The sequence below is a fragment of the Felis catus genome, chromosome C2 (genome assembly GCF_018350175.1).
Source record: "Felis catus isolate Fca126 chromosome C2, F.catus_Fca126_mat1.0, whole genome shotgun sequence".
Classification (NCBI taxonomy): Eukaryota; Metazoa; Chordata; class Mammalia; order Carnivora; family Felidae; genus Felis; species Felis catus.
The window spans coordinates 89,188,447-89,201,290 of record NC_058376.1 but is presented as its reverse complement, the minus strand read 5'-3'; the positions used below and the strand labels follow the sequence as shown (position 1 = coordinate 89,201,290).

General features: G+C 37.8%; 1 long non-coding RNA gene across 1 annotated transcript in view; it reads left to right on the top strand.

The window, feature by feature from the left end:
* Positions 1-12,844, top strand: part of LOC123380021 — a 78,492-nt gene that overhangs the window by 24,060 nt on the left and 41,588 nt on the right. Inside the window, exon 3 of the long non-coding RNA XR_006585238.1 lies at positions 11,454-11,642. This is a non-coding gene — a long non-coding RNA (uncharacterized LOC123380021). The remainder of the gene's footprint in view (positions 1-11,453; positions 11,643-12,844) is intronic.

Here is a 12,844-nt window from a genome sequence, read left to right as displayed (position 1 = left end):
CATTTAACCCATTCCATATTTAGGTCTGGCTTTCTCTCCCTTTCCTTGCCCCTCCCCACCTCTGTCCAACTAGCATCAGTCTTCTCTCTACTATTCAATTTTTAATTTATACATATTCTATTTTAATTTTTTGAGGAACCTCCACATCATTTTCCAGAGCAGCTGCACCAGTTTGCATTCCCACCAACAGTGCAAGAGGGTTCCCCTTTCTCCATATTCTCTCCAGCACCTGTTGTTTCCTGAATTGTTAATTTTAGCCCCTCTGACCGGTGTGAGGTGGTATCTCAATGGGGTTTTGATTTGTCTTTCCCTGATGATGAGCAATGTTGAGCATCTTTTCATGTGTCTGTTGGCCATCTGGATGTCTTCTTTGGAAAAGTGTCTATTCATGTCTTCTGTCTATTTATTCACTGGATTATTTGTTTTTCAGGCATTGAGTTTGGTAAGTTCTTTATAGATTTTGGATACTAACCCTTTTTCTGATATGTCATTTGCAAATATCTTTTCCCATTCCGTCAGTTGCCTTTTAGTTTTGTTGATTGTTTCCTTTGCAGTGTAGAAGTTTTTTATCTTGATGAGGTCCCAATAGTTCATTTTCGCTGTTAATTCCCTTGCCTTTGGAGGCGTGTCGAGCAAGAAATTGCTGTGGCTGAGGTCACAGAGGTTGTTGCCTGTTTTCTCCTCTAGGGTTTTGATGGTTTCCTATATCACGTTTAGGTCTTTCATCCATTTTGAGTTTATTTTTGTGTGTGGTGTAAGAAAGTGGTCTAGTTTCATTCTTCGTGTCGCTGATCCAGTTCTCCCAGCACCATTTGCTAAAGAGACTTGGATATTCTTTCCTGCTATGTCAAAGATTAGTTGGCCATATGTTTTTAGGTCCAATTCTGGGTTCTCTATTTTATTCCATTGGTCTAATTGTCTGTTTTTGTGCCGATACCATACTGTCTTGATAATTACCACTTTGTAATATAAATATATTTATAAATATAAAAATAATAAACAGAGGCGCCTAAGTGGCTTAGTTGGTTGAGCATCCGACCTGGTCTCAGGAAATGATCTCACAGTTCGTGGGTTGGAGCCCCGCATCAGGCTCTGTGCTGACCGCTTGCTCAGAGCCTAGAGCCTGCTTCAGATTCTGTGTCTCCTTCTCTCTCTGCCCCTCCCCCGCTCACGCTTTGTCTCACTCTGTTTCTCAAAAATAAATAAATGTAAAAAAATTTTTTTTAATAATAAACATAATTACGTAATATAATACATTGTAATATATTATATAATGTAACATTATTATATAATGTGTTACATAATAATATATAATATATTATAATTGGGGCTTAAAAGATAATTATATTGGATAATTAAATGCTTTTATTTATTTAGTAAAAAAAATTTTTTTAAATGTTTATTCATTTTTGAGAGAGAGAGAGAGACAGAGCATGAGCGGGGATGGGACAGAGAGAGAGGGAGACACTGAATCTGAAGCAGGTTCCAGGCTCTGAGCTGTCAGCACAGAACCCAATTTGGGGCTCAAACTCACAAACCAGGAGATCATGACCCAAGCCAAAGTTGGACGCTCAACTGACTGAGCCACCCAGGTGCCCCTTAAATGCTTTTAAAATCATCTTAGGGTGATTCTGTTCAGTTTTTTTCATTTGCTATTAATATGATAGGAATTTCAAGTGTGTTACTTAATACACATTGATCTAAATAGGAAAATTAAAGACGATACTTTGGATTCTTTATATGTATATATTAGGAGACATTTAAAAAGCTTTGGACTTCAACAATGATTCTACTCTAATGTGGAAAATAGAAAGAATTTTCCAAATAATTAGATAAAAAATACACTCGCAGATATATCTATTTAAGTAGGTCCTTGAGGGCTTTCAAGAAATTATTCCCACATTTTGTTTTCTTTTTCTTAAAAATTGAAATTAAAAATTTGAATTTTATTATGAAGTACAGAAGAATATATGATACATTCACACTACAAAACTTTGAAAATACAGACCAAGCAACAGTCCTTCTGACAGTGTTTCTCCTGTGAGAGAGAGGACGTTACCTGCCTGACACTTGCCATCCTCTTGCTTCCAGCCACTTCCACCAACCACATTATGCCAGTGTTACTTTTAATGTAATAGTGTTATGGTTAGTAACAATTTTTGTTGGTAACTTTTTAAATCTCTTAAAACCTTAATGAAGTGTTTAAGGCTTCAAAGGTTGATTCTGAGAGATGAAAAGTAACAAACAGGGCTTACATTATCATGACTGTAAATATTGTTCACTGCAGAGATAAACAATGTTATGTATTTCCTTCTCTACTGTTCCAATGTCACAACACTGGTGACAGAATATTACAGTTGAATTCTCCCTAGTCTAGTCTACCAACTGCTCAAAATCATGCCGCATTTAAAAATATTAGCGTTAGACCTTTTCTTGTGGAGTTCTGTTTTATTTTTCTTGGTGTTTCTATTTTCCTTTATCTTACTCTTTTTCACTGCTATGTGTGATAGTCTATGACAGAGATGCACTATAATGTATCTCCCGTTCCCATATTGCTGAACATTTAAGTTGTTTTCATTTTTTTTCTTACTATATATAATGCTTGAATGAATATTTTGCCTGTGCAGCGTTGTGTGCATGCAAAGTTGTAGAGGATAAAAATCTAGAGGTAGAATCTCTGGGTTAAAGGACAGTACATTAAAAAAAATTATTTTTAATGTTTATTTTTGAGAGAGAGAGAAAGAAAGAGAGGGGGGCGTAACAGAGAGAGAGGGAGACACAGAATCTGAAACAGGCTCCAGGCTCTGAGCTATCAGCCCAGAGCCCCACACCGGGCTGGAACCCATAAACCATGAGATCATGACCTGAGCCAAAACCAAGAGTTGGATGCTTAACCGACTGAGCCACCCAGGCACCCGGGACAGTACATTTCAATGACTACTAGTGGTAGCCTTCAGAAAGGTACTGCCGTCTACATTCCACTAACATTATACAGAAAGGTATAATTCTGTACAATGTTTCTAGACTCTTACTAATCATGTTGATTTTTGCCAATCTGATTAGTTTAACATATCTCACTGCTGTTTTAATTTGTTTTTCTTGATTATTATTAAAGTAAAGTATCTTTTCATAAGTTTAATGGCACTTGGCATTTCCTCTCTAATGTGGTGGTGGTGTTGTTAGTGGTCTCTTTTGTGTTTAGGATTTCTTGTGTATTTTGATCATTCATTCTTTTTTCTGTTGCACAGGTTGAAAAAAATATATTCTTCCTGTGTATCAATTTTCTTTCAACTTGGCAGTATCTTCCGTCAAAGAGAAGTTTTAATTTTCATGTGATTAAAAACCAGTCTTTTTCCTCTATAGGTTTTGTACCCTGTTTTGCTTAAGATAGGCTTTTCTAGCCTAAGGAAACATTTCTGTTTTTGTGTGTTTGCAACTACTTGTATAGATTTCTTTTTACATTTAGCTCTTTAACCCATCGAAAATGTCTTGTTTGTATACAGTGAGGTTAATTTTCTTCATTCTGTATGTATGTAGGACAAATTATGTACAAATTTTCCAACTCAGGAGACATGATTACATCATCTCCCCTTTTTAATTATGTGCCTTTTTAGTTATGTCTCCCCACTCCTTATTCTCTCTTACCACTAAGGCAACACTGGTCAGTGTGACCCATTTCAACAGGCCTTTCTAAGGTTATGAGCAATCCCAGCACCTACTCAATACCCATTCCTTTCTCTCTATGGAAGACATTATTGGGCTTACCTATATCCAGTTCTCTCCTGGGTACACAGAAGACGGTACTTATCAGACCTCATGTAGATAGTTGGGGCTGTGTAACTATTTCTGGCCAATAACTTCTGAGTGGAAGTGGCATATCATTTAGATGTCACTTCAAGCTGAGGTGTAAAGCCCTGCTTGACCTAGCAGCTTTTCTTCTGAGTCCTACATTGGGCTGGTGGGGCCGTGTGGAAGCACCCTGTGCGGTGTGTGTTGTGAGGCCCTGTATGGAGGACAGATGCCCTGCTGACTTGCTCAACTTGACATTGGACATGTTGTGAGATACATACTCTTACGTGTTAAGCCACGAGATATTTGGGTTTGTTTATTATGACATCAAAAGGCAAATCAGTAAAGAATGACAACATTTTTTCCCCCATTCAACCTTGATTCTGCTCTATTTTATTTTTTGACAGTTTGAAACTTTGGTACTTTATCATTTGAAACAAATCATTTGCAAAATACCTTGCAACTGATTTGAGAAACACTGATATCATTTATTCATTATTTAGGTGTATTTGTTGAGTACATATCCAGAAGCAGATTTTGTGAATAAAATGAGAATATAAGAACCGGCCTTTGGAGCTTGGCAGTAATATCAGAAGAAACTGTGCAGGGGGGGGCGCTTGGCTGGCTTAGTCAGTAGCATGTGCAACTCTTGATCTCAGGGTCATGAGGTCAAGCCCCACACTGGGCCTAGAGCTTACTTAAAAAAAAAAGTGGGGCGCCTGGGTGGCTCAGTCGGTTAAGCGTCCAACTTCTGGCTCAGGTCATGATCTCACTCCTTGTGAGTTCAAGCCCCACATCGGGCTCTGTGCTGGCAGCTCAGAGACTGGAGCCCGCTTCAGATTCTGTGTCTCTCCATCTCTCGGCCCCTCCCCTGCTCATGCTCTGTCTCTGTCTGTCTCTCAATAATAAATAAATGTTAAAAAAGATTAAAAAATAAAAAAGTGTACGGAAGAGGCTGTGCAGGAAACTGTTAACGGTATGGTTCTAGACTCAGGTGCCCTAAGGTAGAATCCTGGCTCTGCCTCTCATTAGCTGAGTAAACTTAGGCAGTTTAATTAACTTTTTACTGCCTCATTTTCTCATCAAGAAAATTAAGAGTAAATGTGTTAATTCATATAAAATATTTAGCACAGGATTTGACAAACAATATGCACTCAATAAGTATTAGTTATTATCACCACTGGGACCGTGGGCCTGGAATACACCCGGGTGCCTTGGGGTATCTAAAGCTCTACCCTCAGAATAGGGAACCCACACCACTACATCACAGCCCCAACCTAGCAATTTGCCTCATGCCTCAGCATGGTGTACTTACCATCAGAAAACTAGCGGAAAAGGCCTAAAGCAATAAGAAGTAGGGATTATGAAAAGCACCTTGTGCTGTCATCCCTCTAGTCTTAATGTTTAATTTTTAATGTTCCGGGGCATCTGACTTAACCAAAGATAATGATCTATTTTTAGATGGCCTATAAAAGAGCGCTAAGTCTAGTTTATGGGCTCTGAAATTCTCAGTTTAAGAATATGTTAAAAGAGGGGCGCCTGGCTGGCTGAATCAGAAGAGCATGCGATTCTTGGTCTCAGGGTCATGAGTTCGAGCCCCATGTTAGGTGTAGATGTTACTGAAATAAAACAAACATCAAACAAAGAACGTATTATAAGAACTTTGTGTGTTTAGCTTATGGATACATACTGCATACGTAAATATATACTTGCAACTGTGTAGAAACACATACATTTAAACGTGGCACTTCCTATGGAAGGTGTTAGATTTGTTTTGAACTCTGAACTTAACATTTATCTGTTACCCAAGATCACAGAACTAGTGGGTAGCAGAGACAAGAATCATGAAATCAGCAAATGCTCTCTCCATCACACCCTGTTTTATAGAAGAAATAGCCACCTTCGACTTACTAGAGCTGCAATCAACACGGAAAAGATAGTAATATATTACACATGCACACGTTTTTATTGCTAGACTATATAACCTTATCTTCAACGGAGGTTTCAATATTTTCTCTGTAAATACACTCCACTTCCTTTGTACACCATGATAGCTAAATTATTAATAAACACAGTAGAAGACAAGGTCTTCGGTAGAACTGTAGATCTAATATTAGGTCAATTACAGAATCTCTCTCCTTTCCTCCTATAAAAAAACTGCTATACATTTGTAACATTATAGCCCCTTCTAAACCACCAAGCAAATCCCTAAGGGAAAGGGAAACTAATATTTATTGTGATGCTAACATTTATATGTTAGGAACTGTGAAACAGTCTTCACATAAACACAGACTCTCAACAAATACACGATTAATTTAAATATATACATTATGCATACTTTTATTTCACTTTTACAGGACACATACACAAAATAGCCCACAAAAAAGTGGAAAAAATCTGCAACCTCTTCATCATCTTTATTCTTGTTGGACTGAACTTTGATTCAACAGACTCACTGAACTATGACATGTTGCCTTTAAAGCCATAAAACTTCTGGATTTGTATTTGTGTGTACATTGATTACAATCAATATGTGATTGTTGTCAAAATATGTGAACTATGATTAGCAAATTCTAGAAACATTTCCATGATTTTACTACCACTGATTGAGGAAACCACTCAGAGAAAATCACTGTCAATATTTTTAGGTATACCCTTCAGATTTTTTCTGTGTATGCATATATTTTGTAAATATATTTTTATGTGCCAAGTATACATCTACATTATCTTTGTTAAAGATACATATTTTCCCTCGTACCATAACTTTGTACTATAATTTATGTGCCAAATATCCTGCTGTTTGTTAATTAATATGTTTCCAATTTGCCACTGTTTTCATTAATCCTAGTGGCTGAATCAAATCCTCCAGAGCAGATATTAGGACTATCCAAGGGTCAAACATGTAGCTGGGACATCTGTGCTTGGTGTTTAGCCCATGATACCTTCATTCCTCTCTTCTTTAAGCACAATAACATCAAAGGAACATGGATGTGAGAATCCATGGTATATGGATTTCAATCTCAATTCTGGTTGCTAGTTAGAATAATTATTATCCGTGGGATAGAGAGAGTTTAATTACAACTTTAATTACTGTATAAAAACCATTTTCAGATACTCTAAAATGGGGAACTGGACTAAGATGAGGTGCAACAAGTCAAGTTATCATGAGTTACCTGAGAAATTTAATATATATTTTGGGTCTTGATTTGGAACTTTTGAATCTAGATCTTCAGAGCAAGACTTGGGAATCTGCATTTTCAGAAACTCTCTGAGTATTTCCGATGCATTGCAGACTGGAACCCACTAAAACAGGTTACCTTTCAAGCGTTCTCCTCTGCTGGAGGTACTTCATCCTTTTTCCCCTCCTTATCTCCCTGGGGTCCCAATGCAGTTGCCTCGTCATCTAGGCAGTTTGTGCGTAATAACACAAGAAAAACTGGGCAATTCAGTAAGTTAAAAAACAAGGGTTCTTGAATCATTTTTAAAAAGCATATTTAAGCCAAGATAATAAAATAATCTCACTTCTGCTGCTTCTTATTGACTTACCTATTGTTTAATTGATCAAAATGTTGGTTTAAAAATTCCGTTTTATTCTTTTTCAAAGCCTGATTAAAATTTGTCTTGGTGTCCAAACAGATGCCATCTGGCAAATGGCAAGTGGACTGTTTAAGTAATAATTGAAGAGTCCAAAGTCACTTGCGGTTCTGAAAATGTATGATTTTATTCCAGATAGTCTTATAGATGCTAGAAAAATATGCACACTGTTGGCAGGTCCAGCTCTCTAACTCTATGGGGAATATGCTAACATAAAAAGTTTATTGGAATTCAGCTCTCTCAGGGAGAGTAAAACATAATATACTGATCCAAAGGTATGGTCAACCAATAATAATTTAGTACACACAGTTCATCTAAGATCTGTTTTCAGCTGTTTTTGAATATCAATTCAATGAGGCTAATATAGAAGGCTGAGAAAGCATATGTAGTATTTTCATTTTTCATCCTTAAATATTAGTGCTGATAAAATATTTCTAACTCCCCTCAGTTTTGTATTAAATCTTTACATCTTCCACTTAAAAGAAATAAAGCCAGTGAATCAGAGAGAAAACTTAGAGTCTATGTTCTATTTTAAAAGTAAATACTAATAGAATTTAACTTTTCTTTATGACTACAGTAAAATGAAGATTTTATCTATTAATTTGAAAGGATAAAAGAGAAAACAAGGCATTTGAGACCTAAAAATATATCATCTTAAGTGGAAAAAGCCTTATTATTTCAATTTATCAATTAAGACGTGTTTAGCCATGAGATTCTAATAAAAATATGAGCCTTTCATTCAGAGATCACATTACTATGATAGTATCTATATCATACTCCTATGATGTGATAGCATTTTCAGGGGCTACTTACAATGAAAATGAATTAACGCTTTTTATCAACTATCAGCCCTATAATGGGTGATTATAAGTGCTCAATATTCTCTTCTGCACTCTGACTCTAATTTATGTCATGTGATGCACTAAACCATTTGGCCCAGAATCAGCAATACACTGAAATCAAACTATTACGGTGCTGAGTTGTTTTCTGCATTGCACTTTACTTAAAATGTACGATACCAGAACTGAAGCACCGAAGGTTACTATTACTGAGAGTCATTTATCTATCACTTCAATAACAAAGCTAGTATTAAATATAAAACCATTCACAATACTGTTCAGCAAAGAAAGTATCATTAAGATAACTCCAGGGCTCCAATTTAAGCTCACATTACAAAAAGAAACCTTGAATGGAATTGTCTTTATAGCCTCAATTTACTATTTGAGGAGTCACAGTGGAGAGTTACAATTTAATTCTTTCTCCATGGGGAGAGGGAAGACTGTCATGAAGTTAAAAAGCTGTAGGCCAAAGGTCCTTCTCCTTTTGTGAAGGGAAATGATTTTTAATTCCCCCAAAGCTCAGAGATCTATGTTAGTGAACAGAGTGGAGCGGAGCCATGGTAGCTTTGCTCCTTCCTCCCAGAATCCTGTGGGGTATGAACAAAGTAGCCTGGTTGTGAAGTGTAATCATATACTCTGATTTATAATTATTTGTGTTTTTCTTTTCCATGAGACCATAAACCTCCTGTGGGAGTGATTATGTATTTTTGGTGTTTCTGTGCAAAGGATCTTGAAACACAAAGAATCTTCTTGCAGTGAGAATTTGAATTCTTAATGAATTTGGCATTGCAAAGATGGGCCTGAGAGACTTTAGAAATGAATTTCATGAAATTAAAACTGCTGAAGTACATACTCCAGGGGAAAAAAAATTGATGTTCTCACAATTGGGGCAGTCAAAGGCAGTGTTAAGAAATAAAAAGGTTCTAGTGAGTTTGAGGATTATCTCTTGTAGTTTCATTGGGTGGAGTAGAGCTCAAGAGAATGTCAAACAGAATGTCTGCTGTTCTGTTTGAAGCTCTGTGGATAGTACAAGGTAAATGCCTGTACTATCTCACTGTTCTCCCATATTCAGTAAAGTCAGTTGGATATGAAAGTATCATGAGAGTGGAATTTGCAAGGGGAGGGAGGTGGACATTAAGTAGAGGTTGAATTTTATGTTAGACACTACTGAGAATAAAGAAAGCACTTGAGAAATGGCCAGAGTAAGTTCTAAATCTGCAGAACCAAGAGAACAGTGCCAGAGGTGAGCATAAGAATATACCTTCTCAGGGTTGCCTGGGTGGCTCCGTTGGTTAAGCGTCCAACTCTTGATCTCATCTCAGGTCTTGATCTCAGGGTCTTGAGTTCAAGCACCATGTTGGGCTCTGCACTGGGCATGAAGCCTACTTAAAAAAAAAGACTACACCTTCACAGATATCCCAGAAATCTTGGGGGAACACTTGAGACTTGAATAACATGTCTGGATTATAATGGTCATGGAAACCTTAGTTGAAACTAAGTTACATAAATGGATTGGAGTACCTGGCCTATTCCTTGGGTATTGGAGTACACTAACTGCCGTGACTAATGGCCCCCAGTCTCAGTGGTTTAACAATAAAAATTTGTCTCTTGCTCCCATAATAGTCTAATATGAATCTGTAATGTAAGCTATAGTTTTTAAATATAAAGCCATTCATCAAGCTTCTCAGTAATGAAGCTCTCTTGAAATAACTCCTAGGCTCTATCTTAAACTCACATAACAAAGGGAAACATTGCATTGGAATTGGAGGAGGTGCTCTACTCCAGGCAGTATATTGGAGTCTTCCAGAAGATTCTCAGATTTGGGGAAAGGTGAGTGGGACACCTACTTTTAACCATCATGGCTTTAAAGTACCACTCATCGCTTTGCTCACAATCCACTGAAGAAAACTCTTCATTCCCTTCCTAGCTGCAATGGGCCTGGGCCATGCAGGCCAGCACTGTGCCAAGGACAGCAAGAACATGGGTGGTGGGCAACAACTAGCTAGTCTCTGCCATTCTCAGTAAATACTTGCTGCATTAAATTAACTACTTCTCTCCAACCCCTGTTTATTAAAGTATGTCCTCTATGCCTTGTACTTGGACCTTGGTAAGAAGACTGGCTGTGGTAAAATAGTTCTCCATTTATAGTTCCTGGAAGACATCTGTGTATAATAAAAAATGCCTACATGACGCAACTCCTTCACCCAAAGCAACATGTTGAGGATGGTGAGAAGTGGGTAGACCTGACCTATATCCTCTGAAGTTGCACCTGATTGTTGTAACTAGCACTGTGTCTTTACCTTTACTCTGAGAGCAGAATCTCTCATGTAATATGCTTTGCCTACAAACACTTATATAACACTTATCCTCTGTCAGACACTGTACCAAGAAATTTATTAATACTAGTTCAGTGAATCCTCATAAGCCTACAAGGCACATAATATTTAGCTCCATTCTACAACTGAGAAAACTGAGGCACAATGAGGACAGAAAACTGCCTACGACTAGTAGCTCATAAGCCATGGGACAGAAATTCAAAACCAAAGAGTCTAGCTGCAGAGTCTGAGCTCATAACCATTGCCCCATGGTACCTTCTCCTCTTGTAAGCCTCTCCTTCCCCTTTCCACATTTGAGTTTGCACCCGAGAGCATTATGTATGCAAGTAGGGGTTTGCTTAAAATTTCCAAGGGTATTGCTCTTTCACATTATTTCTAGTTGGTAGTTACAGGTGGAAACAGAGACTTAGAAGCATGTATTTCAGTCTTAATAGTTAAATTTCAGAAACCCTTAATGCATGTTAGATTATATTAAAACAATGGAGAGAATTCTAGGCCCTAATAGCAGGCTGATGGAAAAGATAGGCAGGACTGCCTTTACCCTTACCTTACAAATCACATATTTGTTCAGTTTATTCAACCAATATTGATTAAATCCCCTCATAAGCCATAAGATACAATGGTGTGCAAAATAGACATGGCCTTTGCATTCATGAGTCTTGTGGCCAATAAAGGAGAAATACCTGAATCAAATATGCTTACGAGTAGATAATCCAAATTCTGTAAGTTCTATGAAAAGTATGGGGGAATGTGAGTAACTCAAGACTTACGCAAGGCTTGCTTTCCTAAAAATGTGACATTTGAGTTAAGTAAGCTAAGTAGGAGTTAAATCAGTGGAGGGAGGCACAAGGGAGAAAAACATTTCAAGCAAAAGGAATAACTTTTTGCTCTTCAGGGGGAAGGATTTGATGCTTTGGAGGGAACTGAAGAAGGCAAATGTGGCTGTCACTCAGAGAGCAAGGGAGAAGGAGGCACGAAGATCAGAGAAGCAGAGAGACAACCCTACAGAGGCTGGCAAACCACACTGAGGGTCTTGGTGTTTATCCCAAGAGCAATGGAAATCCAGTGAAGGATTTTGAGCAGGGTAAGTGACATGATCAAATTTTCAGTTAGAAAGATCATTTTGGCATACAGATTTGAGGTATTCATTGCGGAAGTAGGTAGATCACTTAAGGAACTAGTACAATCCTCCATGGATATCTACACTTAAACAACTGCCACATCTATGTGTGAGTGTGTCCTTGCCAATGTCCTTTGAAACTCAAGATACAGCTAAGACATTTTTTAAAAATTTTTAACATTTATTTATTTTTGAGAGACAGAGAGAGATAGAGCACAAGCAGGGGAGGAACAGAGAGAGATAGAGCACAAGCAGGCGAGTGGCAGAGACAGAGGGAGATACAGAATCCAAAACAGGCTCCAGGCTCTGAGCTGTCATCACAGAGCCCAATGCAGGTCTCGAACTCATGGACCGCGCGATCATGACCTGAGCTGAAGTCGGCCGCTTAACCAACTGAGCCACCCAGGCACCCCAAGACCTTTCTATACTGACTTCAAATTTTCTTGTTTTGGCATGGCTAGCCTATCTCTCATTGAGGTGAGGACACATTTAGGACTCCAAATCTAACTTATAAGAAGGTATTTTGCTGTTACATCCTCTTTCCCCATTATAATTTAAGATTGATAATGTGGAAGCAGTGGGTCTTATAGAGGGCATCTAGATAACTGGATAATAAAAAATTGAAAGATTATATAAATAGATCATTGAATATAATAAATATTTATGGTACTCATGAGTGAGAGGAGAAAGTGTATAAGAAATCATAAGTGAAATGAGAGGCAATTCTAGAGTTTTTTTGTTTGGGAGAAGGAGTGGTACTTTTCAGACTGGGGTCTGGCAATCTAGTCAAGTATTTTTATTTTTTCATTCATGTAACAGTCTAGGACTATCATTCCAGGATTGGTACAAGGTGACCCTCCGAGTCAGGGATACTTGTTCGTGTCTTGTTGATTATCTGTCCCCAAGATTTTGACCTTAGTCAGGTTTATGATGGTTTACTAGCAAGCAGAAAGGAGAAATGGGGAAGTGAAGATCAAACCTGTATCCTTTAAGTGTAACCCACAGGCTGGGCTCATATCCCATTAGGCAGAATGTAGGCACATAGCCAAGGGAGGCTGAAAAATCTAGTCTGTTCCTAGTGAAGGAAGAACGAGTATCAGGGACAGACAGCATCCTCACCCACATAACTATAGGAAAATGAGACTACGTCAGTAGAGCTTACTGTC